This window comes from Caloenas nicobarica, chromosome 2, assembly GCF_036013445.1.
Source record: "Caloenas nicobarica isolate bCalNic1 chromosome 2, bCalNic1.hap1, whole genome shotgun sequence".
Lineage (NCBI taxonomy): Eukaryota > Metazoa > Chordata > Aves > Columbiformes > Columbidae > Caloenas > Caloenas nicobarica.
This window is the reverse complement of record NC_088246.1, coordinates 5,734,502-5,762,308: the sequence shown is the minus strand read 5'-3', so window position 1 is coordinate 5,762,308 and position 27,807 is coordinate 5,734,502. Positions and strand designations below refer to the sequence as shown.

The following is a 27,807-nucleotide window of genomic DNA, read 5'->3' as shown; positions in this document are numbered from 1 at the left end:
CAGCTTGCTCGGAGCTGCTAGACAGCCACCCACTCGCATTGTGACTTAAAGAGATCTTATTTAACGGGCATGCAGGAGAGAGGTGCCCTGCTGCCTAAAAAGGGTTTATTTCTCATTAGCAAGGAAAGCTGGTTTCCACTAAACAGAAACCTCTGCAACATAAATAAAGATAGACCTCCTTCTACCCAACATTGTACTCTTTCTATCACATCGTTGGAGGTCAGTTTTGTAATAGTCTATTTACTTACACAGTTGTTTCTCCATAGATTTTGCATGTACGTCTGCTCAGCCCCCGCTTCTGTGAGACTTTGTGAAATCATCCTCTGAAAATACATGTTTGGGAAAAGCGGTGGTGAGGAGTACTTTGTTCCAAAATTAGAAATCAGGAGACCTGGCATTGTGAACTGCGGAATCTCCACTCTCCTTGCCTGGATTTTCCATTCCGAGGCACACAGTCAAAAAGAATAAGAGCCTTGTGTTTTGTTTGTTGTTTGGTTTTTTTTTTTTCCACTGACACCTGTCTCTTTACTCCAAGACGGTGTTCCAGCTTTCCATTCTCCCTTTGGGAAGCAGAGAAGCTTTGCCAACAGGCCCTGCACTACCAGCCATCTCCACGCCAGCGTGGAGGGGAACAAGCTTTGCCCCAGATTTCTCTTCTTTTCTTTTCTTTTCTTTTCTTTTCTTTTCTTTTCTTTTCTTTTCTTTTCTTTTCTTTTCTTTTCTTTTCTTTTCTTTTCTTTTCTTTTCTTTTCTTTTCTTTTCTTTTCTTTTCTTTTCTTTTCTTTTCTTTTCTTTTCTTTCAAGTATCTTCCAAGAAACGGCTTCCTTCCTGGAGCCCTGAAGTTGTCAGTTAATTCATGGGACATGGTGGGAGGTCTGTGAACTTTGATGAAGTTCCACAGGGGACCTCTGATAAAAGAACTGGATAGCCGGGGACTATCCAAATCTAAGGACCAGGCTAGAGAATATCCAGTGATGGCTTCTTGCAATGTGAACAGCGGCATGTGGTGCTTTTGTTTCTTGGAGACAACCTTATGGGATACCAGGTCTTGGAGAGATCTCAACTCCCAAGTCTATAATAATTTAGTGGTACTTTTCCCCTTGCTGCTTTGGGTGTCCTTTTTCACTCATTAAAGCCATTTATCGTCTCTTGTTTATTCCTGGAGTTGAGTGTTACAGTCAGAAATGTCTATTGTACCCATCTTAGATAATGGAGTCATAGAATTGCAGCTCGTTGTTCCTGCAGTAAGTTCTCCTTTTATGGCTTATGCAGAACAAATCTTTTAGAAAGAGACAGTTTTGTGATGGAGCAACTGGAAATGGGCCAAGCTTCCTCCTCTCCTCTCCTCTCCTCTCCTCTCCTCTCCTCTTCTCTCCCCTCCCCTCTTTTCCTCCAACTAGGTTGCTGTGATGGAAGTTCAACAACATACAAACACCAACATTTTTTGCTTTCTTTGACAGAAACAGGCTGTGATGAAGCACTGAGGCAAGAAAAGGCAGAAGTCTTCCTCAATAGTGTCAGTCCACGTTCATAAGCATCTGTGCCCAGCTTCGCTAATGATTCATGCCACCATCCTCATTCAGATGGTCTTTCATGTGTTTAAAGTAACAAGTAGGCCTGAATAATCTCTTTCATTTTTGGAAGCAATTCCCAGCTGTTGCTTAAGCGTCTGTGAGAATGACACCTTTGCATTGAGCTCGTCATGCATTAGATGTTTGACATCATTATTTGATGTTTTACTGGCTCTCTGTCTGAGCCCTTTACAGAATCTTGACTCGCATCACCATTAGCTGTTTTCATAAAAGCATAAAACCTCCATGGTCAACGTACAGTCAGAGACAGATTGTAGTGATTCTTTTGCCAGCCCTGCTGTGTCCAAGCACACGCTCTGACGTCTCTTTGACTACGACAAGCACAATCTCATTTTCCTGGATTTGAGTAGCACGCTAAATCCTGTCCACCAGCATGAAACACCTCTTTCTTTTCACGCGTACTTGGTACTCTACCTAGATCTATCTTTCAGCTTTTTTGAACTTCTGGTGACAGTGGGAACCTGCCTTTAATGCTGAGAGCTCCCATTCCAGAGACAACGCTTTGATGTTTTGATGGCAAAAGACCTAACACTCTCTTCTGAGGTGGAAGCAGAAGGACACAGCCCTGTTCACAGTTCAGTTTACTGCCTGCATAAAACCAGCCGCCTTACTGATCAGAGACTTTTTCCCTCGTGACACTTGTCATACTTTCTCGTTTGGAGGGGTCTTGCCATCAGGGACCATCTGGCCTTGGTTCTGCTATGATCAGTCTTGTAGGAAAATATACAGACTGGTTACTCTTTATAGTTGAGCTCGTGACCACTATTCATTAAATCTGTCATTTCTTTTTCCGCCTTTCAGCGGTGTTTCCTCCATTGGGAACCTAACGACCACCTGCCAGCTCTCATCCACCTGCAATTATTGGACCTATCTGAGGTTTGCCAAGGGGCTTAAATACCGTTTAGCATCTAGTGTCAGCTTCTCCTTATGGCTGTCATATGGGTTTGCAACACTCTCTCACCTCATTTATATGATGCCCTCAAAATACTAGAAAAATATATCTACCCAGGTAAAGGGTCAGACCTAACTGGAACTGAAGTAGCTTACTATCAGTTAAGTGTGCTCACGTCCTTGGCTGATGTAATTCAACATGGTTTCAACGGGGATAACTGAGGATTTGCTTCAACTCTCAGTTGACTAAAACCATCAATTCAAAAGGCTTTTAAAGCAAAAAAAAAAAAAAAAAGAAATCGTGGCTTTGTGGTCACAACGAGACCTGGGAACATCATGTTTTTGTTGTGTTCTGATCCATACTTCTCCCCGTGTTCTTGGAACGGATCATTTCAACCCTCTATCTACAGCAGAACTTCTGCTGCTGTCAAATGGATGTAACATCACTCCCCTATCACACAGGGCGTTTTGAGTGTTGACTGCCTTCATATTAGATGCTTAACGATGCTAATAGAAGCACAGAATGTTCTAGACAAGAACGTTTATAGAAGGATACAGTCAAGTCATCTTAGACGCTTAAAAACAGAGATCCAAATGTTACTGCTCAACGGCAGGTCTACAAAAGATACATAGAATCATAGAATGTCCTGAGTTGGAAGGGACCCACAAGGATCATCAAGTCCAACTCCTGTCCCTGCACAGGACAACGCCAAAATTCACCCCATACGAGCACTGTCTGGGACACAGGAAGATGTTAGAGTCTGGCCACAGATGCTGAAGAACAGCTGCCCTATACAGCATTTTCTTCTTCACATTCCCCCTGGACAGAGGTTGGTTCATGTTGGGTTTTGTTTTAAGGAAGCAGTAGTTTAGCACGCAGTATTTCTGGGAATCATAACCACTTTTGCTGGGTAATCATCATGAGAAGGAAATACCTTTATAAGGGCCCCTGTAGAGGTTTCACATCTATTAGAATTTTCTCTTGGAGACATCTCCAAGGTCATCGTGGTCCTGCAGCCTCCTTCTCCTTCTCCTGCAGAAAGTAAGGGTCTTTGCTGGAGACGGGAGGAACCAACATTGACCAAGGATGTGCAGCATTGACCCTGATCCCACAGGTGACACTGGCATCATGGTTTGGCCACATGTTGCCAGGGAGAAAGGCAAACAAATGGAAACCAAGGAAGAGTTGAGAGAAAAGTCTTCACTTTCTCCACTCCTCTCCAAATCGTATTTGTTGTGGTCCCCACCAAATTACACCTAAAATAGCTTTTGTCTGTTGCTATTTAGTCATTTAGGTCAGATCTACCAGCTGCATTAACTTGGCCCTATTGTACTATTGCAGTTGGATGGTTGCCATCCTCCCCCCATGGGTTTTCTACAGATCTATATTTCAAAGTTACGGCTCTTGCAAAGCTCTGCTGTGTGAGTTCAGACAAGCTAAAAAAAATTAGTCATGTTTCCTCTAGCCCTGCTGCTTTACTAGGCTTCCTATTTGCAATCAAATTATTTTTAATTTTGACTGTGTTCCCATTGTTTGCCAGGAAGATAATCATCTTATCTCGCCGCCGGGATATTTCTCTCCTTTCTCATGTAGTTTCAGATGGATTAAATAAATACCCGTTACACAAAGCACACCAAGCTGGGCAAAAGGGCATTTCACCATTGCTGGCTGATCTGAAATTTAGGAAATGTGTCTCTTTTGGAAAAAATATAAGATTTGGAAGGACTCAGACATGCCATAATGGCAGCTGTGCTAATTGTACACACTCAGTTAACTTTTATCCATCTCAGAGCAGCTTAATGGAAACACCTGGGTGAAGCTAGGAGTTAGTAAGTGACACCAGCTTGACTTGCCAAACAAGGGTCACAGATGACAGTTGTCTGAGTTTTTGGTAAGGGAGAAGCCAAAAAATATTTGACTGGGCCTGTGGGATCTTTCTGCTCCTTCTTCCCAGGTGAAACCATATGAAGTCCATGCAAGGAACAGGGGATCCCCACTTTGCCATCCATCTGATGAGAAGGAACCATCCACGGATGCTCTTCTCCCCCTCTACGTGTCTGGAGATCATGTCAAAGGGACTTAGATGGGAGCAGGTTGGTTTGCTGTATTTTGAGGTCTGATTTTGAGTCCTTTTCAAGGGAAGGATAAATGCCCTGCAAAGGTGAGCAACCAAAAGAGGAGCATCAAGCATCTCCGAGACCTTCCCAGTTGTTCCAGTATCCCCTCCATGGAGGAACTGGCTTGTTAACACACAAACGACAGTCACACAATGGGAAGTGTACGGGCAAGAGACACCGCTCAAAACCAAACTGCTCTGTTTGGTGTTTTGTAACCTTCACCCGTACACACTTTCCTCCTGCTGGATGCTGAGTGGTCTACCTCCAGCTTCCTAATTATCGAAGCGCTGCTGCTCGTATTTTACCGCAGATGAGGAAATGAGGACATATGGCTTTTGTGATAAGAGATTTATGTGAGCTGTCTGTGCAACAGAGCTGCAACTTTCTATACAAGTCCATTTAAAAAACAAAACATATGTAAACAGTCAGCTTTTGATTGTTTCGGTGATTTCTTCCCCCTCATGACAGATGTAAAGGAAAAGCTGTAGGTTTCCACTTGATGCGCGCAGATAAGTTTATGGCCAATGGGACAGATCCCAGTTTTGCGGTAAATGAGGCTCTACTTCCCTTGACTTCTGTCAGCTAAAATCCAGCTCCACGTGAGTGGATGGGAAGGAATACAAAGAAACTCAGGCTCGATGGTTGCTTGTATGTTATTCACCGTCAGCTGTAGGAGTACAAATATGCCAGAAGGTTCTGGTAGGAACTTCTTCGTCAAGAATACAGTAAGGAGTGCAGAATGATGATTGAAATGGCAGCTGTAATCCAGTGATTATAATGGGTGGCTTTGACTACACCCCTGGAGGTTGTTACCATTCAAATCAGAAGGGGATTAGAGAAATAGGGTCATACTCTTAATGAGCAAAATTCAATTGAAGTCAGTGATGTCAAAGAACAGGGCAGGCTGGATACACGTGCCCAACCCATGTCTGGACCGAGCTCTTTCAGTCACACAATCACAGAATCGTTCCGGTTGGAAGAGACCATTAAGATCATCAAGCCCAAATGTAAACCTAACACTGCCAAGTCCTTCTCTTATCCCTTAGACTCTGCTAAAGAGGAGCCAGTTGCAAGGTTGACAATCTTGGTTCTTTTCAGGAAAGGATCAAGATTTTCTCTGAACTTTCTCGGAAGGTGGGATGGAAAAGCAGGATGTCCCCTGTGATTTTTGGCTTTCTTGCAGTTTCAGCTGCAAATGCCACAAGGACAGTATTTCTCGTGCTATTTTCCACAATATTCAGGTGCCAGATGAGCTGATAAATATTCTGGGATAGGTCTGACCTTACTTGAGAAAGTCTAAATTGGGTCTGTTTGCAGATCAGTAGTATAACTCTCCAGGGCTTTCAGCTTCACACCTTTCACCAGGGTGATACATAGAGTTACCTTGCAAATACTCTTTGGATGACATGAGTATCCTAATCTCCATACACATGTGAAATCCTCACAGAGAAATGCTCTCCAACAACATTTGCTCAAGAATCCCCCCAGAAATCAGATCCTCTTCACTTTCACTTTGTCCTTTTTGGAGATGTTTTTCCCTCTGTTTGGGCAGAAGAGGTGAGTCATGGAACAACTATAGCGTGGAAACTCGCATCCAGATATGGAAGCACATGTGACGACTACCAGGAAAAAAACAATCACCCACATAACTCAATCTCACTGTATTCACACCCAGCTTGGAAGAAATACGAGTGAAAACCTGTTCCTTTGGTTGATCGCCATTTCTGGCTGCCGCGTGCTGTTACCTTCCTCTGCGAGTCACTCTGAGCTTTCAGTGATTTGTTTCTTAACATCCAAAAACTCTCCCCTGTCAGCTGTGTACAGCGAGCTGGATGGACACAAAAGCTGCCTCGGAGAGGGCTGGGGGGCACCCCTTTGCTCTGACCCCTTCACAGAGCAACTGTCTAACCCCCCAAGACGGGGTGTTGCGCCAGGGAAGGTTTACAGTGGATATCAGGAAAATTTTCTTCCCAGAAATGGTTGTTGGGCACTGGAACAGGCTGCCCAGGGCAGTGGTGGAGTCACCATCCCTGGAGGGGTTTAAAAGATGTATACAAGAGGTTCTTAGGGACATGGTTTAGTGCCAAAGTTAGGTTAATGATTGGACTTGATGATCTTGAGGGTCTCTTCCAACCAAAATGATTCTATGATTCTATTCCTGAGTGGGCGAGTGCACCTCTGCTCTTGGGTCTTCGTGCTCTGAACCCTCCCCTCTAGGACCAGGCCTGAACATTTTATCTTCAAGTGCAGGACTCACCCTTTACTTTTAAAACACGGTTGCTGCTGCTGCCACCTGCCTTTTACACTGGAGTGGATGCCCCGAGCCTGGGCAGGAGCCCAAGATTATTTTCTCAGCCCAAGGAGGTTCCCATCCCTGGAGACATCCCAGGCCAGGCTGGACGGGGCTCTGAGCAACCTGAGCTGGTGAAGATGTCCCTGCTCATGGCAGGGGTGGCACTGGATGAGCTTTGAAGGTCCCTTCCAACCCAAACTGTTCTGTGATTCTACAAACCCAAGCTCTAACCCATGAGGTTAATTTGTTATGTGGGCAGAAGGCGTTATCTGCTGTTAGTGAAAATAAAGTTTTCTGCCACGGAAGAGGAAAGGTTTCCAAACATACCAAGCTGCAGAGGTCACTTGTTGCTCTTGCCTGGTTGCTTTCATAGAGCAGATCTTGGTGTCTGCCCTGCAGAACGTATGGTCGTATCAGCCAGGGAGCATTTCATGTACCACGAGAGGAAGAGGAACATAGCCATGAAGAGTATGGAATTTATATTGTGCGGTGGCACTTAACCCTTCTTTGCCGTAGACATGAAATGTCAGCTCTAGAAAATTTCCAGCAAATGGTACGGGCACTTGCCCCCATGGAGTTCCCATTTAGGGCCTTTAGTAAAGGCAAGGGGCGTGCGACCCCTCAGCAACAGGGATCTGAACCTGACTCTCACCTTTCTCAAGCATTCCATGACATGGTTCTTGTAAAACAGAGGCAGAGACAGAGAAGAAGTGCTGTGCCCAAATGTCTGTCCCCAACAAACCTCTGCGTATGTTCAGGCGTGTTCTTGGGCCAGCACAAACCCCTCGGGAACACTGACACATGTGGTCTGTGGATCCTGACCAGGTTAGTCCCCAAATCGCTCAGCTTTGCAGCAGTCAGAACACATGGGAAACGGGGGAATGTTTAAGCAAAATAAACAGGACTTCTCTGCAGGTAATATCATTAAGAGGGACATGGGCATAGCTCTAGCCCACTTTTTCCACCTGTTTTTCCACAGCCAACAGCAGACTCGCAGTTCATTTTGGATGAGGAGGAGCTGTGGCTGCCGCAGGTCTGCCAAGCCCAGGCGCTGCCATGCGGGGATTTCGGCATCCCAGGCTTGTGTCTACGTGCTGAAATCCCACCCAAGTCCATTCCCAGCTCCAGCCTTCTGCTCTGAAGCAGCACACATTTTCTGAGTGAGTAATTGGTTTCTTTTCTTTACACCGAGATGGCATCATTCCTTTACAGTTTGCAATCTAAGTATAGGAATGATTTCACCCACTGTCGATATGCAGCCATCTAGATGGGAGAGAAAGCCTGACAGACGTCTCACAGCGCACAACAGCTTTATGCTGCCGTTTAGGACAGGAAGCAAGAAAGGATATTATATCAAACAGAAGGCATGGGAGAATTTCAGGTTAGACGGAGCATACTTAGTCACAGAAGAATTGGGTCGGTGCTCTGGGACCTGTGTTCACTTCCTACAGGAACCCTAACATAGCCCAGAATAGCAGCAGTTAGGTAAAAGCCAAATATCTTCCCTTTTTCCCCCCCACAGCAAATACTAATGCTTGCGTCATTAAAGGAGAAGCATAAATAGAACAGCCTGGGGCTGTGATTTGCAAAGTTCTTGGTCTGTGGATGAACCATCAGCTTTTCTTATAGCTCACTATTACCCACTTGTGCCATCAAACTTTTCACTGAAGAAATTATTGGGATGATATAGTCCTTCATATCCACCGTGTAGACTAGTCAACTAAGAAGAATCAGAGCACACATTTATACATTTTATAGATGTGGTGGGTGTCAAGATGGGACCGGACTCTTCTCAGTGGTGCCCAACGACAGGATGAGGGGCAACGGGCACAGACTGAAACACAGGAGGTTCCATCTGAATATGAGGAGAAACTTCTTGACTTTGAGGTGCCAGAGCCCTGGAACAGGCTGCCCAGAGAGGCTGTGGAGTCTCCTTCTCTGGACACATTCAAACCCACCTGGACACATTCCTGTGTGATCTGCTCTGGTGACCCTGCTTTAGCAGGTGGGTTGGACTGGATGATCTCCAGAGGTCCCTTCCTACCCCAACCACTCTGTGATTCTGTGACAGTTTGACACTGTTTTGAAAAAGAAAAATTTGGCTGTACAAGGTACAAGGCACACCATGCCTGTTGTTCTCAGGGACAGAGAACAGCCCCACATGTATTTTATTTCCCCATGTGGAGCCCCTACAACCACCATCCGCAACACACTGGTTTCACCAGTGCTTTCCACTGGGCACTTTCTCCCAGGTTTTCGCTCCTCTTCAGAAATGTGATGAAGGCTGTCAGCCAGCGTTTGTAGGAAAACACATGAAGCTATGGGCTGAGCCACACACCTCTGTCTGTTCTTCTGCCAGGCTTCGTAAATGTTTTCAAGAGCAACTTGAGGCAGAATATGGGGGCAGATCCTTCGCACGCCCATCAACAGAGAGCTGTTGACATCAATGGAAACAGGCTTTGCACACAGGATGATTCTTGCTTTGTTCAGAAACACCCTGGAACTGAAATCCCTGTAGTGGGATTCCTGGGGCATCAAACACATTCAGAAAAGAAAAAACACTTGGAAGGTGTTTTCAGCAGTAATTGGTGCTTGCCTGAGCGATGCCCATTAAAACCAGGTTTTAAAGGAGCTGCTTGTCGCTTAGTGCCTTATAATACCTGAACCTGAAGTCCTGTGCCCAGTTCCCAAGGTAAACTCGTGTGATTTATTTCAGAAAGGCATCTGCGGCACAAGAATTCATTACATACATCCCCGATGGGCAGCAGCCAAAACATTTCAAATGTGCCAAGTTACCGGAATTTTATTAAAAAGCTGTAAGAGTATAGAGGGAAGGTGCAGAGAAAGGCAACCTCCTTCCCACAGCCAGGTGGCTTAGGCTGGGCTTACGCTGCTTCCCAAACAGATGAGGCAAGTGGGAGTCAGAGGTTCCTTCCAGCAACAGCTCGGTCCCCCTGGATGCCTCTCCGTAAGCTGCAAAAATATTCTGAGGAGGAGGAGGGAGAGAAAAAAAAAGAGTGAAACCTATTCAATTACATCAAGATCATGAAGGGCCCTAGGAAAATCATTTATGGAGTGAGGGAACTCGGAGCCGTTTGGGCTAGAGCCATCTGCTGTTATTTGGTATATACAGAATTGGTTTCTATGGATTTTATTAATAGGTCACGCGATTGTATACGAGGATGTGAGATTTGAATCTCTCAGGAGGGGTCCCTGGTTGGGGTTTCTATTGCCTTTATAGGCAACAGCTCAAAATTTCTCACAGCACCAAGTCCTGAAAAACTTGAGAGGAATGAGTCCGAGTTTAAGATTCTGACCATTTTTTTCTCTCCCCTCAAAAAATCTTGAACTGACTTTGTTCCTGTTCCTCTCCACAACACATTTACTAAATGGGGAAACAGGGAAATAATCAGAAAAATATTATTACCTACTTTTTCCCATTGTGTATATGAACTTTCTCTCTTTCCCACCAGCCTGGTAGAAAAACCCAGGTCCTACTTCCATCCATCTTTCAGGCACAAGGGCCTTTGCTCAGGGGTGAATTTTGCCTTCGTCCCTCCCCCTATGGAAAGTCAAGTCCAAAGGCACTTGGACACACTAAGGATGCTTGGGAGAGGTGGGTGTCGATTGGAGCAGCTGAGACACGGCTCTACCTCACATGGGGAGCTGCCCAAGGAGCTCTGAGCTGCTCTGGAGGGGAAGCTGGGACAACCGGTCACAGCCCAGGAGCAGCTCAGAGCCTCCCCCCACCCTTTGGTCTTAACTATGGCTCATTTTTGCTTCAGTTCCTCCCAAAAGAGGAGCAATTCCTTCATCCCATCTTCACGTCCTGGTTGCATGGAGATAGCTGGGTGCTGCAGAAAGCTGCGCTGCGGCCAGGTGTCACCAGCTTCTGTGCTTCAACTCATGTGCTGGCCCAGGTTGGCCAGAGAGGTGGTGGATGCCCCATCCCTGGAGACATCCCAGGCCAGGCTGGACGGGGCTCTGAGCAACCTGAGCTGGTGCAGATGTCCCTGCTCATGGCAGGGGGGGCACTGGGGGAGCTTTGGACGTCCCTTCCAACCTGAACTATTCCATGATTCCATGAAGCCCCATCTCCTGGAGTCAGGAGGTCTCAACACTATTTTTCATCATCTGTATTTTCAACTCAGCCCTAAATGGGACAGTTTGGTCCCAGTTCCCCGCTTTCAGAATGTCCCAGAGACCCTCAGCAAGAGCTCAAGAGTCAAGTTCCATCTGAAAGCAAAGGCGGAGGATCTCCAGGGTGGGTGTCCAGAGGATGGACCAGCCTCTGTTCAGTGGTGCCCAACGACAGGATGAGGGGCAACGGGCACTGACTGAAACACAGGAGGTTCCAGCTGAATATGAGGAGAAACTTCTTTCCTTTGAGGTGCCAGAGCCTGGACCAGGCTGCCCAGAGAGGTTGTGGAGTCTCCTTCTCTGGAGACATTCAAACCCACCTGGACACATTCCTGTGCGATCTGCTCTGGTGACCCTGCTTTAGCAGGTGGGTTGGACTGGATGATCTCCAGAGGTCCCTTCCCACTGCAAGCAGCCTGTGGTTCTGTGATCCCGTGGGGTCCAACCGGGGCTGATCCCGGCTGCGGGGCCTGGGGGGGCCCCGCCGGCACCGAGCGGGGCTGCGGGACGGGCTGCGGGGCCCCCGCTCCCCGGTTCCCCCCGGGCCGGACCCCTCTCCGCGGGGGCGCCCCCCAGCGGCGCGGCGCGGCACCTCCCCCTCGTGCCGCCCGCTCGGTCGGGACGGGACGGCCCCGCCCCCTCCCCGCTCAGCCGCTATCCCATTGGCAGCGGGGGCTCCCACGTCACCGCTTCCTCCCGCTTTTGTGCGCCGCCCCGCGCCCCCTCGCACCCGCTGCCGAGCGGAGCCGAACGGAGCCGAGCGGGGCCGAGCCGGGCGGTGTGACCGCCGTTCTCCGGCATGTCCCTGCGCGGGTAACCGCGCTGCAGGACCGGTAAGTCTCTCCTCGGGGACCGGGAGCTCCGCGAGCAGTCTTTCCCCGCACCGGTGCGAGGGTTTGTTTCGTTCTTGTAATCATTATTTTTTTTTTTTTTTTTTTTTTTTTTCCGCGGCGGTGACCGAGAGTTTTGCAGCCGGTGGCGTTTCTTCCCTTTCCCCACCCCCCCCCCCTGCTTCTAATCTTGCAAGTAGGAGCTGGTCCCTCCGGGCAGGTCGCTCGGGGGGGGGTTTGGGGAGCTGTGGGGGGCGAGCAGGGGGTCGGAGCGGCTCCCCAGGACGGGGGTATGGGGGGCTGGGAAGGACCTTCCCCCCCTTTTGGGGATTTACCTTCCCACGGTGCAGCCCTCGCCTTGTCTCATCGCGCTCGGTTTCGGCTCCATAAACTGTTTTTCCCAGCCTGGTGCCCTGGGGCAGCCTGTCCCTGACAGCGAGCGCCGGGATTAGACCCTAACACCCAATATCGGGGTGAGTTAAACTCTGGGTTATGTGGGTATATTACTGGCTGCAGTCGCTTGCATCCTGCATCGGTGGAAAGAATCGCATCCATGCCAGGGAGCTGCGGGAATGCCCGGCCAACCCTCGCCCTCCGACCTCACCGTGAGCAAAGTCCTCCCTGTGCAGAGTGTCCCGAGTGGGGAGGATGGAGAGGATGGCGAGGAAGGCTCTGCGGTGGGCACGGGCTTCCACGGGCGAGGGGAAGCGATACCCGCCTGGCCTGAGTGACCTCAAGCTGGATTTCCACCTGGATGGAGCGAGCGGCTGTTGCGGGGAACCCTGTGACGACTCGGGGTGATGGTCCGGGAGGATTTGCTCCGCTGGCACCCAACTTCAGCCCTCCACGGCTGGGTGGGGAGCGGAGCGGAGGTGGGAGCCGTGCGCCAATGCGAGTGGGCGTGCGCCGGCAGGCTCGCCAGGTTGTGCACGGCGGCCAAAAACGTCTCTCTGCCCCTGATGCAGTTGGGAGAGCAGTTTCCCCTTCGGCTGCTGCTTTTATCCTCAATTCCTGTCTTGTAATCCAGTGGTTTTTGGAAGTAGAGCCGCTCCTGTTTGGCGCAGCGTCCGCATGTGTTGCCAGTGCATGGACTGGAAATCTGGGCTCACTTGGGAATTTGGAGGTTTGGGATTTGTGCAGAATTTAAGTGATCCCAGGGATTTCCAGGGTCAAGCTCTTTTGCTTCATCAGTGAGTGTAAGTGGTTTGGGAGAATTTCCTTCTGTGGAACCTTGTGCATTTATTTCCGATCTGACACGTGCGATTTGGAGCTCTGTGCCGGATTTGTGCCTGGAGTGCAGCTTTTGGAACCTGTTCCTCAGGAGTGGGGGAGATGGGGGCTTGCCTATGACCACCTGTGCCTTGTGACAGCTTTGTCAGATGGTCCAGTTTCCACAGCTCCTAATTTGACATTAATTATAACCCAGGGTTCAAGGTTTCCCAGGGCTCTTGCAGACTCAGGGCATGCCTCTGCAGCTGGGCACAGCCTTTGCTCTAGGAAGGTTTCATAGCTTGTAAAAGCTTCTCTGTTGGAGGGAGGACACAAGGCTGGATGGGCTGCCAGCCTGGTGGGATGTGGATTTAAAGGCTCTTTTATACCTTCCTTAGCTTTTTCCATGGGTCTTAAATCTCCATCAGAAACCCACAGCTCTGGTCAACGTGTGCTGGTGGGTCACGCGTTTGTTTTTTTGGGGGCTCTTAAAGCCCGTGCAGGAGGTGTGCTCGTGCAGAGAGATGTTGTCTGGGGTTTCATCCAGCATGGAGAGGACTGTGTTGTGAAGAGCCAGCGATTGCAGCAGCTGGAGGAGCACAGTCCTCTCTTCATCCCTTCTGAAATGTCACTATCGCTTGGTGATGCTTTGTTAATTTGCTGTGCAGCTTGGACTTGAGGAGTTTTCTGAATTTTCCCATTGGGAAGATGCCGGCGAGGATGGCACGGTGTGTCCGGCTCCCCGGCGGAGCAGGGGGACAGACGGCGCAGCTGCGGCATGGAGGGTGATGTGTGTCCAGCCCTGCTCCCCACAGCTGGACGTGGGCACCCGTGTGAAAGCTGGCAGGATTTTCTGTACTGGGTGATCTGGCCCTGCTGTCGGAGACCTGCAGGTCGAGGCTGGAGGGAAGTGAGTCAGGGTTTGCTGTTACAAGGGAAATCTTTTATTAGACTGCTTGGTGCATGCAAACTGGCTTTGGAGTGTAGATGTGGTTCTTACGGTCATGGTGTAGTGCCAGTGTTAGGTTAACGGTTGGACCTGATGATCTTGCAGGTCTTTTCCCACCAAAGCGATTCTGTGATTCCATGATAAGCCTGTTGTAGAAGCAGCAAACCTCAGAGCTGAGCATTAGGAGAGAGTAATTCCTCCTAGTTTACCTTGGCTCTTCTAGTCAAGGAGATCAACGGAAAAGAGAGGAGGAAAAAAAAGTGTTCAACTACAGTTCAGCACAGGAGAGGGACGCACACCCTGTGTTCCAGCCTCCTGTGCTGGATCTCGGGATCTAAAAGAGTCTGGAGATTTGTAAAGAGAGAAAACGTGTTTCCCTAGATCAGATGATGTGGCTGAGACAGCAGGAGGCTGCTGGGCTGCGTCACCTCCAGCCGCTGCTCTGCACGGAGTGCAGGCCAAGTGCGATGTGCGTGGAAATGTGCAGAATGTCAGCTGTGCACTGGGGAGATGGAAAACGCATTACGGAGCCATAAGAAGAGGAATATGGAATTCCACTTTTTAAATTTATGTCCTTGGGCACTTTTTAGAAAAGCTATAAATGGCCTGCTGAACCCGAACCTGGCGGGTTCGCCCTCAGTCCCCAGACTTTCATTTTCTTATTTAAGCTTTGTAAAGGGAAATGGGTGACCAGGAGGTTTCGGTGAGTTCCCTCCGGGGAGCAGTTCCCCATCCCTGTGTGTGGCCATGCATGTTTTTCTTCTTGATGCCTTTTCTTCCTTTGAGTGTGATTTGTTGGGATGGTGAATGTTTTCTCACCCCGAAACACGCTGTCTCTGTGGGCTTGCCCCATATCCCGCGCGGCGTGAGCCATTGTCTGATGTGGTGAACACTGCGGTGAGCATCATACAGACAAGTGCTTTTCTGTCCGGAGGTGTGGATGAGCACGTGTGAACGTGGATGTGTGGGCATTTTTGTTTGTTTTTCTGTCTGTCCTTGCAATTCTGATCTAGTCTGGCCAAGTAATCTTCCTGTTAGTCACTAAAATGCCACCGGTGCCCAACCTAATCAGTCTGTCCCAGCTCATCTTTAATTAAACAGCAGAAATTAAAAGCAAATAAATGTAAAGCTACTCCCCGTAGAACACCAATTGCATGGGAAAGGAGAGCAAGAAAAGAATGCTGTAGTGGGGCTAGTGAAGAATTTTGGGGCTGCAGGCTCCCTGCTTTGTTTCAGTGCTGGGGCTGTTGCTGCAGGAGCTTTCCCTGGGAGCCACAGGACTTGGGGATGAGCTGAGCCCAGGATGGTGGAAGACGCAGCATCCCGTGGAGGATTTTAGCCCAAAACTGGCTCGCCTGGTGCCGCAGTGGCTGTGGTGGAAGGGTTCGGTGAGCTGGGGGTGTGTGGGTTCGCAGTTGAGCCCTGCGGCTGTTTGCAGCTCCTTGCTCTGCTTCCCGGTCCCTGTGAGCCGGCGTGGGGACATGCCGTTGCATGTCATCGCTGCGGCTGGTCTCGGGTGCCAGGTTCTGGTCCTGGAGCGCTTGGGACAGCTGTGAAGGGTAGCTGGGGGTTGGACCTTGACTTTCTGAAGGTTTTAGAAGTCAAGGGTGACATGTATTCCACAAAAGAGAGGGATTCAGCTCCTAAATGCATTCCCCAAACACTTTTTCCTGTCCTGGAAGCTCCTAATGTAAATGCTAGCAGAAACCACAGAATCACAGAGCAGCTGAGGTTGGAAGGGACCTCTGGAGATCATCCAGTCCAACCCACCTGCTAAAGCAGGGTCACCAGAGCAGATCGCACAGGATCATGTCCAGGTGGGTTTGAATGTCTCCAGAGAAGGAGACTCCACAGCCTCTCTGGGCAGCCTGGTCCAGGGCTCTGGCACCTCAAAGGAAAGAAGTTTCTCCTCATATTCAGATGGAACCTCCTGTGTTTCTGCTCATGCCTATTGCCCCTCATCCTGTTGTTGGGCACCACTGAAAAGAGACCGAGGGACTCTGAATTTAGTTAAAATCTATAGTAGGCTGGAGCCTGTCCTGCTCTTCTGAGTTGCAACCCAAGTTGGCCACCATTTTATGCAGGACGAATTGTCACTTCCGTGAAAACTCCCCATATTTTGTACCCTCGGCTCTCTGCAAGATGATCTGGGGCAGCCTGGGGAGGAAAAGCCACAGCAGCAGTGAAACACAGGGTGGAGCTGGGCCAGGGTTTGGCTCGGCACCGTAGGAGCCGCGCGGGACAAAGTCCGGTTGGCAACGCGTGTTGTGTGCCGTGCCCGGCGCCGCGGGCCAGGTCCTGGAAGGAGGCGGCCGAGCTGCTGCGTGGGACGTTGTGTAAACAGCACATGTGTGGCCAGGTCCTTGGAGGAGGTGGGAGGATGCATTGAGTGTTCGGGTAGTGGTTAAACACCAAATTGCTTGAAAAAATAGCCCTAGGCGGGTGGATTAGAGGCACTCTGCAAACCTACTGTGGCCAGGAGCTTGCATGCTAATGAACAAAACATCATTCGATTGATAGCTAGTGGTTTGGAGGAAAAAAGACTCTGTACAATTCCTTTGGGGAAATAATTTGTGATATAAGGAGCCTTTGTGAAGGAGGTAGGAATGTCTTAAATCCAGCACTGCTGGAGGGCGTTTGTGGCCTCTGCAGTGCTTTGGGTGCTCCTGCACTGCTGGGATTGTCCTGGAGCGATCGTGTTTGTCTTGTCCACCTGAAGGTATTTCTTGCACAGTGGCTTCCAAGTGCCCACAAATCCCCAAGGGACTACTGAAAATTTTGCACGTAGCAGTCATTAGCCCAAACATCACGTGCAAAAACAAACCCTATATTGTGCTGTGAGTTGTGCTGCTGCTGGTCTCGGTGCAGGGGTTTGGAGGAAGATGCTGCTGCTTTGGAGTATCTATTGAGGCCCATCCTTGTTGAGGTTGTCCTTGTCCTTCAGTGCTGAAGTGGTCAGGTGGTTGGACTAGATGATTGTTGTAAATCCCTTCTAACTGGACTGTTCTATTCTGCAAATGTACATGGAAGTCCATCATGAGGAGGATGGTGGATTACTTTTATTGCTTAGTGCTTTTGTGCTACAACCTCTGCATTTTTGTGGTTGAGCAGAGGTCAGATCATCACAGTCTAGTTGTAAACTGGAAATAGTGCAGCACCCTCTGTGATAAGAGCCTAAAAATAATCTAGCAGAGATTTAATCTCTTTACAGTGAGCTGCTTGCAGCTTTTGCTCTACAAGGTGGCAGCAGCGATGCTGAGGCCTGAGGAACCTGCAGAAGGGTGGTGGGCACATTTCTCAAGAATGGGGAAATCTCAGTTCTGATGTGGGTTGAAGGGTTGGGGCAGCCCAAGTGCTGTGATAAGCAAGGTCAGGGAAAATGGCTTGGGAGAAAGTGTAAGCTGAGGTCTTTTATAGCTGGTGGTGAAGATGAACTGGAGGAAAGTCATGTATATGCGCAGAAACTGTGTTTTAAATCATAGAACAGTTTGGGTTGGAAGGGACCTTCAAAGCTCACCCAGTGCCCCCCCTGCCATGAGCAGGGACATCTGCACCAGCTCAGGTTGCTCAGAGCCCCGTCCAGCCTGGCCTGGGATGTCTCCAGGGATGGTTCATCCACCACCTCTCTGGCCAACCTGGGCCAGTGGTTTACCACCCTCAGTATAAAAAATTTCTTCCTCATGTCCAGCCTGAATCTCCCCTCCTTTAATTTAAAACTGTCACCCCTTGTCCTATCACAACAGGCCCTGCTAAACAGTCTGTCCCCACCTTTGTAGGTCTGTTTTCAGCCTCTCACCTCTTCTCTGCTGTTACCCGGGGAGTACCCTGGAGGGGACTGTCTCTTTTTTGCATGCTGGCTCAGTGCAGTGTCATCGCAAAGGGCACCTGGTAGTGTTATCTACCTCTGGGTGCTGCTGACAGGTTGATAACTCAGCTCAGTATCTGCAGCAGAACTAACGTGGTGGCTGGAGGGAGGTGTGTGGGCTGGGATGGTGGGACAGAGCAGCCCAGGAGCATGTAAGCGATGAATAACCAGTACCTGGAAATCAGAGATCAGAGGTTTGGGCTGGCTGCTGTTGAGGTGGGTCAACGCATCGATGTGCTGTGGAGCAGGGCTTGTTTTGCTGAACTGGCGAAGCATCCTTCGCTAAAGCTACCAGACTGGGCCAAGCTCCTGGAAAGCTTCCCTTGCTGATGCAAAATGCTCACACTGCAGTCTCGGCGCCTTCTGTTGCATTTCAGCACAGAACTATAGCACCGATCCTTCTGCTGGCTTTTGGGAAACCTGAGCACCCGGTTAATAAACTGATGGAATGCGTTTGCTGCTCCTTGGTCTTATTCCCTCAGTGCGGGTGCTAACAGACTCTAAGAGTCATTAGAGAAATATGCAAGATATTTCAGTTATTTCTCTTTGGATGGTGCTGGTGGTGAGTAAAAGAGATAAACAGAGACTGTATTGAGCTGTGCTTAGCTTATTGCATCACTGGTTTTATTGAAATGTTCAAGGTCCGGCTCTGAACGTTGTTGCTGCTGAACTCGAGCTGCTCCCGAGCTGTGCTGTGTTTTGCCAGCGGGAAAAGGGATGGGAAGGGTGGTGTTTTAGTGTTCCTGATGAGTATTCCTTCCCAACGGAGGCTGCAGGGGGTGATTGCAGTGCCTAAAAAGAACCATGATGGGGCAAGTCCTGTCATGCTTCTTCCTTGAGTTTTCACTGGAAAACTCTGCACTTGGCTCTTCTTCTCTCCCAGGAGCTGCTCCTGGGATGGTGACAGCCCAGGGAAGTCCTGCTGATGTCTCCTCTTGCAGCCTTCTGGGTGTTGAAGCTGCGAGGGGACCGTCAGGGTCCTGCTCCCCATCCTCAGCTCTCCCTGGCTTTGCTGGACGGGGGGATCTGCTTCGCCGGTGGCCTGGGCCGATGCCCGCTTGCTCCCGCTCTTGTGATACAGTCACTTGTGGCTGCGCTGCCCGGGGAGTACAAAGCGCTCCTGGATGCCGACTTGAGTTACGGGTGGCTCTGACAAAAGGACAGCTGTGTTGTCTTCTACATATCCTGATGATGGTCTCTGTCTGAAGACTTGGCTTCACCTCGCTTGGCTGAAACGATGTCTTGAGTGTGAAGGATTTGGGGAACATGCCTGCTCTTGCCTGTTTTTGTTTGCAGTGGGGGTGCTTGCTGGGGCTCTCCACGATGCTCTCCCCAAGGCACTGTGCTAAGATGTTCCTGACATGTATCACTGTGTTACCTGGCTCAAGAAAAAGAGAAAAAATGTTTAATCATTGCAATATTTCAGCAGCTTGACCTGCAGCATTATTGGTGTGACTAACACCTGGTGCATGCCTGGTCAGCTTAGGAATGGGGCTGTAGGTGGTGAGGATGTGTTTTCTGTTCGTAATTTGTGTCATAGGAAGGGAGGCCAAATAATCGGCTTTTGGACCCAGCGCAAAAGGTGCTGAAGGTTGTAACTGACTTTGTCTCTGGAGGGAAAGCTGGGGATGAGCTTGTTCCAGTCTTGGTCTATGTCTGGGAAATCCTGTGCAGGAGGACGTCCCTTTCAGGTTGGACTGTCCCAGGGAGGTGGTGTGACATGTTGGGCTTCCATCCTGGACCACCACGGAGTCCCAAAGCTGTTGGGGACTTGGACAAGAAGGAGTAAGACTTAGAGTGCCTGGGAAGCTGATTTGGGTTTCATAGTGTGCATTGGCAGAGAGATGCGGTTTGGTGTCTCAGGCTGGGTGGGAGTCACCAAGAGGTGAGAAAGGTGAGAGGTGGTTATGGTAGAACATGGAATGTGTTGGGAAAGGTCTCCCCTTGCTGCAGGAGGAATTTCCCACCTCCCTGACATGTCTTGAGCTGGATTTCCAAAACCTCAGAGCAGGGATTTGATGGATGGGTGCCTTGGTGTGGTTGAAAGGCTTTAGGCTGGGTCACCACCATGTTCAGGAGTGTCACCAAGGGCTTTGAGTGGTGCCCCTGCAGTAATATCTCTCACCCAAAGAGAATGGTAGCAAAATTATATATATATAATATTTTGAAAGCCTTTGCAGTGTTTAGATAAATCGCATGTGCATTCGTTGTGTGAGTCTGGAGGCGTTGGTAGACACAACTGTGTTCTGCGTAACCACAAGTTGGCATCCTTATGTTTATTAGCTTGCAGTCCTTGAGAAATGATTTTAAACTAAAAGAAGGGAAATTCAGGCTGGATGTAAGGAAGAAATTTTTGACACTGAGGGTAGTGAAACACTGTTCCAGGTTGGCCAGAGAGGTGGTGGATGCCCCATCCCTGGAGACATCCCAGGCCAGGCTGGACGGGGCTCTGAGCAACCTGAGCTGGTGCAGATGTCCCTGCTCATGGCAGGGGGGGCACTGGAGGAGCTTTGGAGGTCCCTTCCAACCTAAACTATTCTGTGATTCTGTGAAATGAGAAGATCAAGCCATTTGGTCAGGGACTGGTGAAAGCTTAAGTACATCTTTCATGCACCCGTGTGCATCGAGTCCCGTGTCTATGGGCTGTGCAGTCACCACAGACCCCTGGTTGGACGGGGTCTGGTGGATGGAGCAGCCTGCAATTCCTCCTACAGGCCCGCGTGCCCGCTTGTTGGCTTTGGGCTGGTGGACAGTAGGTTTCCTATCTGCCCTGGCTTGTAGGCAGAGTGTGGGTGAGGGACTTGCTGCTCCCCATCTCTGTCCCTTCCACATCCATTCCCTGCCCATGGTATCTCTGCGGGCTCTGAGGAACCAGGCAGGGATCGGGACCGTGGGGGATCCTGGCTGCCAAATGCTTTGCTAACTGCTTTTATAGGACATGCTTTGTCTTACGAAACCTCCAGCGAGGTAAATTTGCCACGAGGCTCTATTTTGGGGCCGTCTGTCACCTGTCAAGAAATGTTCTGCTCTCTGACTTAGTGCTGAAAGGCTGGCTGTGGATGGATGACCAGTTGCTTACCTAGCATTACCAAAGCAACGAGTTGTTGCTTTCCATGACTCATGAAAATGCACTGTAGGCTCTCTTAAGAATGGCTGAGATCATTTTTTTGGCTGGCTTTGGGCATCTGGTTTCCTTAGCAAATAGCAGTGGGGCTGGAGGGAGGGGGATTTCCAAACTCCTTTCTTTGTATGTGTGATCTGGATTTTTGAGCTCGCCTAATAAAATACTTCATTTGAAAAAGCGGGGGGGGAAAGACCTGTAACTTCCACATCTGTTTAGTTTTCATAGTGTGTCATTCAGTTGTGTTTTGCCTTAAAAAGAGGAAAGGTACTAATAACATTACAGAGCCACGTGCTGTATTTTTTTCTCTTGAATAACCAAGCATAGAAACATTATGGGTGGTATTTTTCTTTTAAAGCAAATCTTTCTGGGGAAGGAGAAGGAGGTGCAGAGAATTTTGCAAACAAAACTCTTTAATTGCATCAATTATTTTTTTTTTGTTGAGAATGTTTGCTCAAATAGAGGACTGACTCTATAGTGATGCAGCAAGGCAGAGTATTAGCAAGAGGGGGTTTAGTGCTTGGTTGATCCAACTTCTTTTGGTTGTTTATGTTTAAAGAAATATTTATTTGTAGATCCGCGATTCGCTCTCTGGTTTTATCTGTCTAAAGGCAGCAGCACTTGCATTCCTGAGAACCAAGCACTGCAAAATGAGCATTAACCGGAGGAGAATCAGAACGGTGATGGCTGCCGTAACTTTGATAGCAGGAGGTCCCCAAGTGTTTTGCAACCAGGTTGCAGCAGGCTCTGTGGTATCTTTCCAAAGTCTGATCATCCTTTGCAGGCACTTGAGGGCTGGCAGAGAAGGGAGAGGAAATCCTTGGTAGGCAGAAGGTGTGGAAAGTTTCAGTAAGGGGATACGCGGAGTGGTGGGTTTAATGTGACTTTGCTCTGCGGATGGTGGAAAGAGCGAAGGCTGGGCTTATTAAACCCTGTACGCAGCAATGTCAGCCAAATTCAGGAATTTAATGGATGTGGACTGACCTCTTGTGCTGCGTGTGTTCTCTGCCAGTGCTCGGCTGTGGTTAAATTCCGCGCTGGGGTCGGCAGGAGCGTGTCCCGAGGTGCTGCAGAAGGGGTTGGAGCTGCCCCAGGGCTGTGGAAGGGCAGTGGGTCTGTGCTGGGAACAGCAGGAACACAGAAGAGTAATGACCCGGCTGTTGGCCAGGGCTGAGCGGGAACAATGCGACTGAACAGGTTTGCGCTCACTTCCTCGTAATCTCAAAGATGAGATAATACAGAAACTCAGAAACATTTGCCAGCGAGAGCAGTGAGGCTTCTTTTTTCTGCCCCCATGTGAGGCGGGAGCAGCTGACTTGCTGTCGTCTTTGGCTGCAGGGCTGATGAAAAGCAAACTCGTCGTGCTGGAGGAATACACAGTTGAGCATCCATCGCTTCGACTTGGGCTACCTGGTGGGGTTGGCTCTGGGGTTGCTGCCTGTGCCAGCACCCAAAGCAGCTCCATGTGCCGTGATTGCTCAGGTCCTTCTATTCTCTTCCTTCTGTGAATTTCTCTGCATTATGGTTGGTTAGTTACTTAAAACTGTAGAACAGTTTGGGTTGGAAGGGACCTTCAAGGTCACCTAGTTTGACCCCCCTGCCATGAGCAGGGACATCTGCACCAGCTCAGGTTGCTCAGAGCCCCGTCCAGCCTGGCCTGGGATGTCTCCAGGGATGGGGCATCCACCACCTCTCTGGCCAACCTGGGACAGTGTTTCGCCACCCTCAGTGTAAAACATTTCTTCCTCATGTCTGGCCTGAATCTCCCCTCCTTCAGTTTAAAACCATCACCCTTTGCCCTGTTGCAACAGGCCCTGCTAAAAAGTCTGTCCCCATCTTTCTTATCAGCCCCTCTTAAGCACTGAAAGGCCACAATAAGGTCTCCCCGGAGCTTCTCTTCTCCAGCTGAACCCCCCAGCTCTCTCAGCCTGTCCTCCCAGCAGAGCTGTTCCAGCCTCGGGTCATTCCTGTGGCTCCTCTGGCCCCTCTCCAGCAGTCCGTTAGCTTTGGGCAGAGTGGGTAACGACCGCTGCTTTCAAGTGTGGTGTTTACCCCCTTTGTCCATGGTTATAATGTATTCCATGCATAGCACAGGACACCGCAGATCCAAATCTTCTAGATCCTAATAGTTTTCTTCAAAAAAAAAAAAAAAAAAAAAAAAGGAAATGAATGTGACCTGCAGTTACCTCGTCTTCATGGTTCTTGTGGATATTGAATGCAGGGCTGAAGTTTATTACTCTGAGGTGGTGGCTATCTGCAATCACGGCTGTAGGGCCGTGGTGGCTACCACAGTGGGCTAGCGCTGTCCCAGGGCTCAGCAGCGTGGATGAGCTCCGTAAGAGCCAACCATGGCTGTTCAGAAGGTCAAGTCCTTATTTACAGACTGGTTATTACCATAAGGTATTTCTGCTGGGCAAGACCCGTCGGTGGCTGTAAATCCGGTAGTTTTGGTGAGCGCAGGATGCCAGCAGATGAGCTGGCGGAGCTGCCTTCCAGGGCTTCCCCCTGCTTGATGCTGAATAAAATAAGTGGAAGCAAAATTTGGAAACCTGTTCTGCTGTGCTATTTTTTTTTTAAACTGCTGTGCCTTCATATCGCCCCCCAATGCATAATGTTCTTTTGATTAGGGAGACCAGCATCAGGTACCTCAAAGGGGCTACCGAGTTTCTAGGCAGGTGTTGCTATGGATGCTGTGTTTTCCCATCTGTAACTTACAGGTGGAAAGGTTGGAACCTCCCTTTCTGCCCCCAAATTAAGCCGTTCCCTGCCCAGTCTAAGGTTTCCAGTGTATAGTGTTGGGGAAAAGAATCCATTAGTATTGCATTCCAAATCCAAACGAATCATATTCTTTCCTCCAAAAAAATTTGAATAATTACATTTAAAATAGTGATTTATTTTTTTATATATTTTTTTTTATATTTCTTTTTGCTTGAGCATTTTGAACTTCATGACTTCTTTGTTCAACTTTTGACATCTACAGCTACTTTTTTTTTAACAAAAGAAAGGAAGTATGGGTTCAGATGTAATCATATGACTCCAGGAACCGGGTACTTATGAAAAACACTGAATCCTATGAGAACTGGCAATGCTCAGGGTCATCCTGTGGTCCAGCAACTGAACTAGAAAATGGAGCAAAACCTTCTGCTCCTGATTGCTCTTCCAGTGTCGCTTCCCCATGCCTTGGTGTCTGTCTTGTTGCAAGAGATCTCAACTGTGTGGCTTCTGTCTTTTTTTTTTAATATGGTAAAAGGTTTTTTTCCTTATATATTGGAATTTGCTTACCTCTGATCCTGAGGCTCTCAGTTGCTCTCTGGATTATGTGTGAGGATGGTCTCTTGTAAAAACTTTGCATATTGGTGCGTGCTTTGCTTTAACACACTTTGGAGATGTTGGAGAAATGTGACTGCTGGACCTTTCTCTGCAGGACTGCACTTTTTAGACTAAAAAAGCCTTGCTACTGCTAGTGGCATGAATCGATGCAAATTGCAATGCAAGCTTTCAGTATCTAAGGGGGCTTAGAGAGATGAGGACAGACTTCTTAGCAGGGCCTTCTGTGATAGTACAAGGGGTGGTTTTTTTAAACTAGAGGGGAGATTCAGGCTGGACATAAGGAAGAAATTTTTTACAGTGAGGGTGGTGAAACACTGTCCCAGGTTGCCCAGAGAGGTGGTGGATGAACCATCCCTGGAGACATCCCAGGCCAGGCTGGACGGGGCTCTGAGCAACCTGAGCTGGTGCAGATGTCCCTGCTCATGGCAGGGGTTAGACTAAATGACCCTTCGAGATCCCTTCCAACCCAACCTCTTCTATTCTAGTCTATTCTACATTGGTTTATCTTCTCATCAAACCCTCTGGTTCCTTGCGTTTTCCTTTCTGGGGTAGCTGAGGTTTTTTTGAGCTGTTTTCTGACAGTGTCTCAGAAGGCTTGGCCTGGCTGGTCAATGGAGGGCATGCTTCTGTCTGTTCTCTTGCCAACCTGCTTTCTGCAAAAAAGTATATTGAGTGCCTCTCCACGATGGACAGGATCAGGCTTGAGTGCTCAGAGAAGCACAAGTACTCTGATAACACAGAAATGAGGTTTTTGTGTTGCTCATGGCTGCTGGGACAGGAATTAGGAGACTTGCTTGGGTGCCTCGGAGCTCCCTGAAGCCAAAAGCCAGGCAAATGCAAGTCTTTGCTCAACTCTCCTTGGACAGGTCCTATTAGTGTGAGAGAAATAACAGCTGGAAAATGAAATGTCTTCAGACGGCAATGCTCTCCCAACATAAGCAGGCAAGCGAAGCCAGTGTGTTTCTTTACAACGTGGGAGATATTTATCTTGTGACTAAGCATAAAAGTTGAGAGATGGAAAAGGTCCTATTAGATCATTTCATCCACCACCCTGCTGGCGTGCAACTTTACTCCCTGGAGTATATTTATTACTGGGCTGTTGGGCAGACAGGAGTAGTTTACTTGGGATGCTATGGGTGAATATCAGCCAGGCTGTGCAGGTGAGGGACTCTGCACGCATGTGCCTTGACCTGCACAAGTTGCAGCAACAGGATTTTGTAGTAAAAGGACGAAAAGCTTTAGACTCAACATTCTTTGTGTGCTTGGAACCTTCTCGTTGACTTGCTGGGACTCAGTTTGTGCAGGCATCAGCTCGTCTTTTTTTTTTTTAATGTTCTAGGAATAAGCTAATTTTACCTTATATTTATGATGGAGTTGGTGGTTTGGAAACTAATAATAATAGCAAAAAAAAAAAATTATAAGTCTTTTGGTAAGGAGAGGTCAGCCAGCTAGACATCTGCGCAGCTGGCGTGGGCTCCGTTGGCTGTGATCTGTGACAGTGGTGTGTGTGAAAACTCCCGGAGGAGACGTCAGAAAGGTGCAGGTGGGAATGTTATTGCTATGACAAACATCAGTGCTGGAGTTTCAGGCCTGAGCTTGGGGACCATCAACACTACTTGTTTTATTACTCCTCAGTAACCATAGCACGGCCTCATGCATGTGTACTTTTTATTTCACGCCCGCTGATTTCATTTGCAGCTCAGAGCACTTAGCGTCTCCCAGATTGAAATGGCTGAGTATAAAGGGACAGATTCTGCCCTTACCTAATTCAGGGAAGAACTTAGAGCATGTTAAGCCTGACAGTGTTCAAGAAGAGACTGGACCATGTCCTCAGACACATAGTGTGAATTTTGGGGTTGTCTTGTGCAGGGACAGGAGTTGGACTCTGATCCTTGTGGGTCCATTCCAACTCAGGACATTCTAAGGTGCTGAGCACAGGGGATGGGAGCAGGAATTTCACATCTAGGTATGCGCTGAGCTGCCTTCTCGCGTTGAGACTGTGCTGGCTCTCGCATTTAGGATCACTCTGCTGGCTCCAAAGGTGTCTCCTGGTCAACAACAGTGCAAGATCAATATTTAGGATTCAGAGACCAGGACCATTCTGTGGCGCAGGCGAGCAAGCAAGCCTGCAGCACCTCTGGCAAGATGTTTTTGCTGGTGGTGGTACCGTGTTGAGCCCCTGGGGCTGTACTGTGGCCTGATGATGTGTTTCCTGACTCCACGGTGCATTTCATGTGGATTTCTGGAGGTGTTATGGGACATCTCTTGGCTAAGAGGTTGATTTTTTTTTTTTTTTTTTTTTTTTTTTGAATTAGAAGCTATCCCCTAGGTCCATGGAGGGTAGGGGCTGGGTGTCTCACAGTACAAACCGTGTCCCTGGCACCAATGGTTTTTCTCTTGGCACGTTCTTGGGAAGTGACACTATCGCAGTTGACGTTTTCCAGGAAAACTTCCAACCCTTGTAAACAAACTCTGAGATGGGCTTTACCTCCCTTCCCTCAACTAGACATCTTGTAGGGAAGAGGGAGTTGCAGTAGGGCACAGTCATGCAGGCAACAAATCTGCCTTATTATTTAATTCAGCAAAAGCTTGGTCTGAAGATGTAAAAAACAGTTGTAAATGCTGTCTGGACACCACATCTCCTCATCAATTAGCAGCATTAAATGCTCAGCAGGGAGGATTAATTAGAAAACTGCAATCTTTCCATCGTGACAGCCTTCTGGTTTCCATTGAAATACAGCTGAAGAACTGGAAAAGCTTCTGTATTTGTTTTGATGTGCAGGCATATGTTTCTCTCCATCCTTGAAATTAATTCATTCTGTCTGTAAATGGGGCTGTGGGAATCAATACTGAGTTGAGCTCTATTTCTCCAGAGCTTTCTTTTAAAAGTAGTTGACTGTTTCCCCACTGTGCCTGATAAGTGACCTGATTTTTGGCGCAGCTGAGCAACTGCTGCTCCAATGGTCTCCTAGTCTGGAGGTGTCGTGTGGCTGCCCTGACAGTTTGGGGTTCGTCCATGGTCTCTCGAGGGTGATGGGTTTCTGTCTTTGGAACATCTTCAGGTCAGGCTTCCTCTGAGATGGCTGTAAAAGCCCACAGCCTTCTGCTGCCTGTGACTTTGTTGCCCTGCACCAGGCTGGATGCTGTAGGAAAGGAAATTACTCATCGCTCTGCCTCCCTTGCAGACTGCTCTTGGCCTTGGTGAGCTGTCGTGCTCTTAGCGTGACACTCTGCAATGCTGTAAGCTGGATTTAGAGGCAAGATTTGCCTTTTCTGCAGTTTCCTCATTTTTTCTTCTGTCCACCAGACTCGGGGAATGAAGGAGAGACAGCACAGCAGCTCCCTTGCTGCCTTGCACTGGGGGAGCAGGTCATAGAATAGTTTGGGTTGGAAGGGACCTCCAAAGCTCATCCAGTGCCACCCCTGCCATGAGCAGGGACATCTGCACCAGCTCAGGTTGCTCAGAGC

The 27,807-nt window shown here is 48.8% G+C and overlaps 1 protein-coding gene across 2 annotated transcripts in view; it reads left to right on the top strand.

The window, feature by feature from the left end:
* The first annotated feature begins 11,780 nt into the window (after positions 1–11,780).
* The window catches only part of LOC135985780 (mitogen-activated protein kinase kinase kinase 3-like), an 89,639-nt gene continuing 73,612 nt past the window's right edge, over positions 11,781–27,807 (top strand). For both annotated transcript variants that reach the window (XM_065629389.1, XM_065629388.1), the window contains exon 1: positions 11,781–11,868. The gene's annotated coding sequence lies outside the window, so the exon portion shown is untranslated. The remainder of the gene's footprint in view (positions 11,869–27,807) is intronic.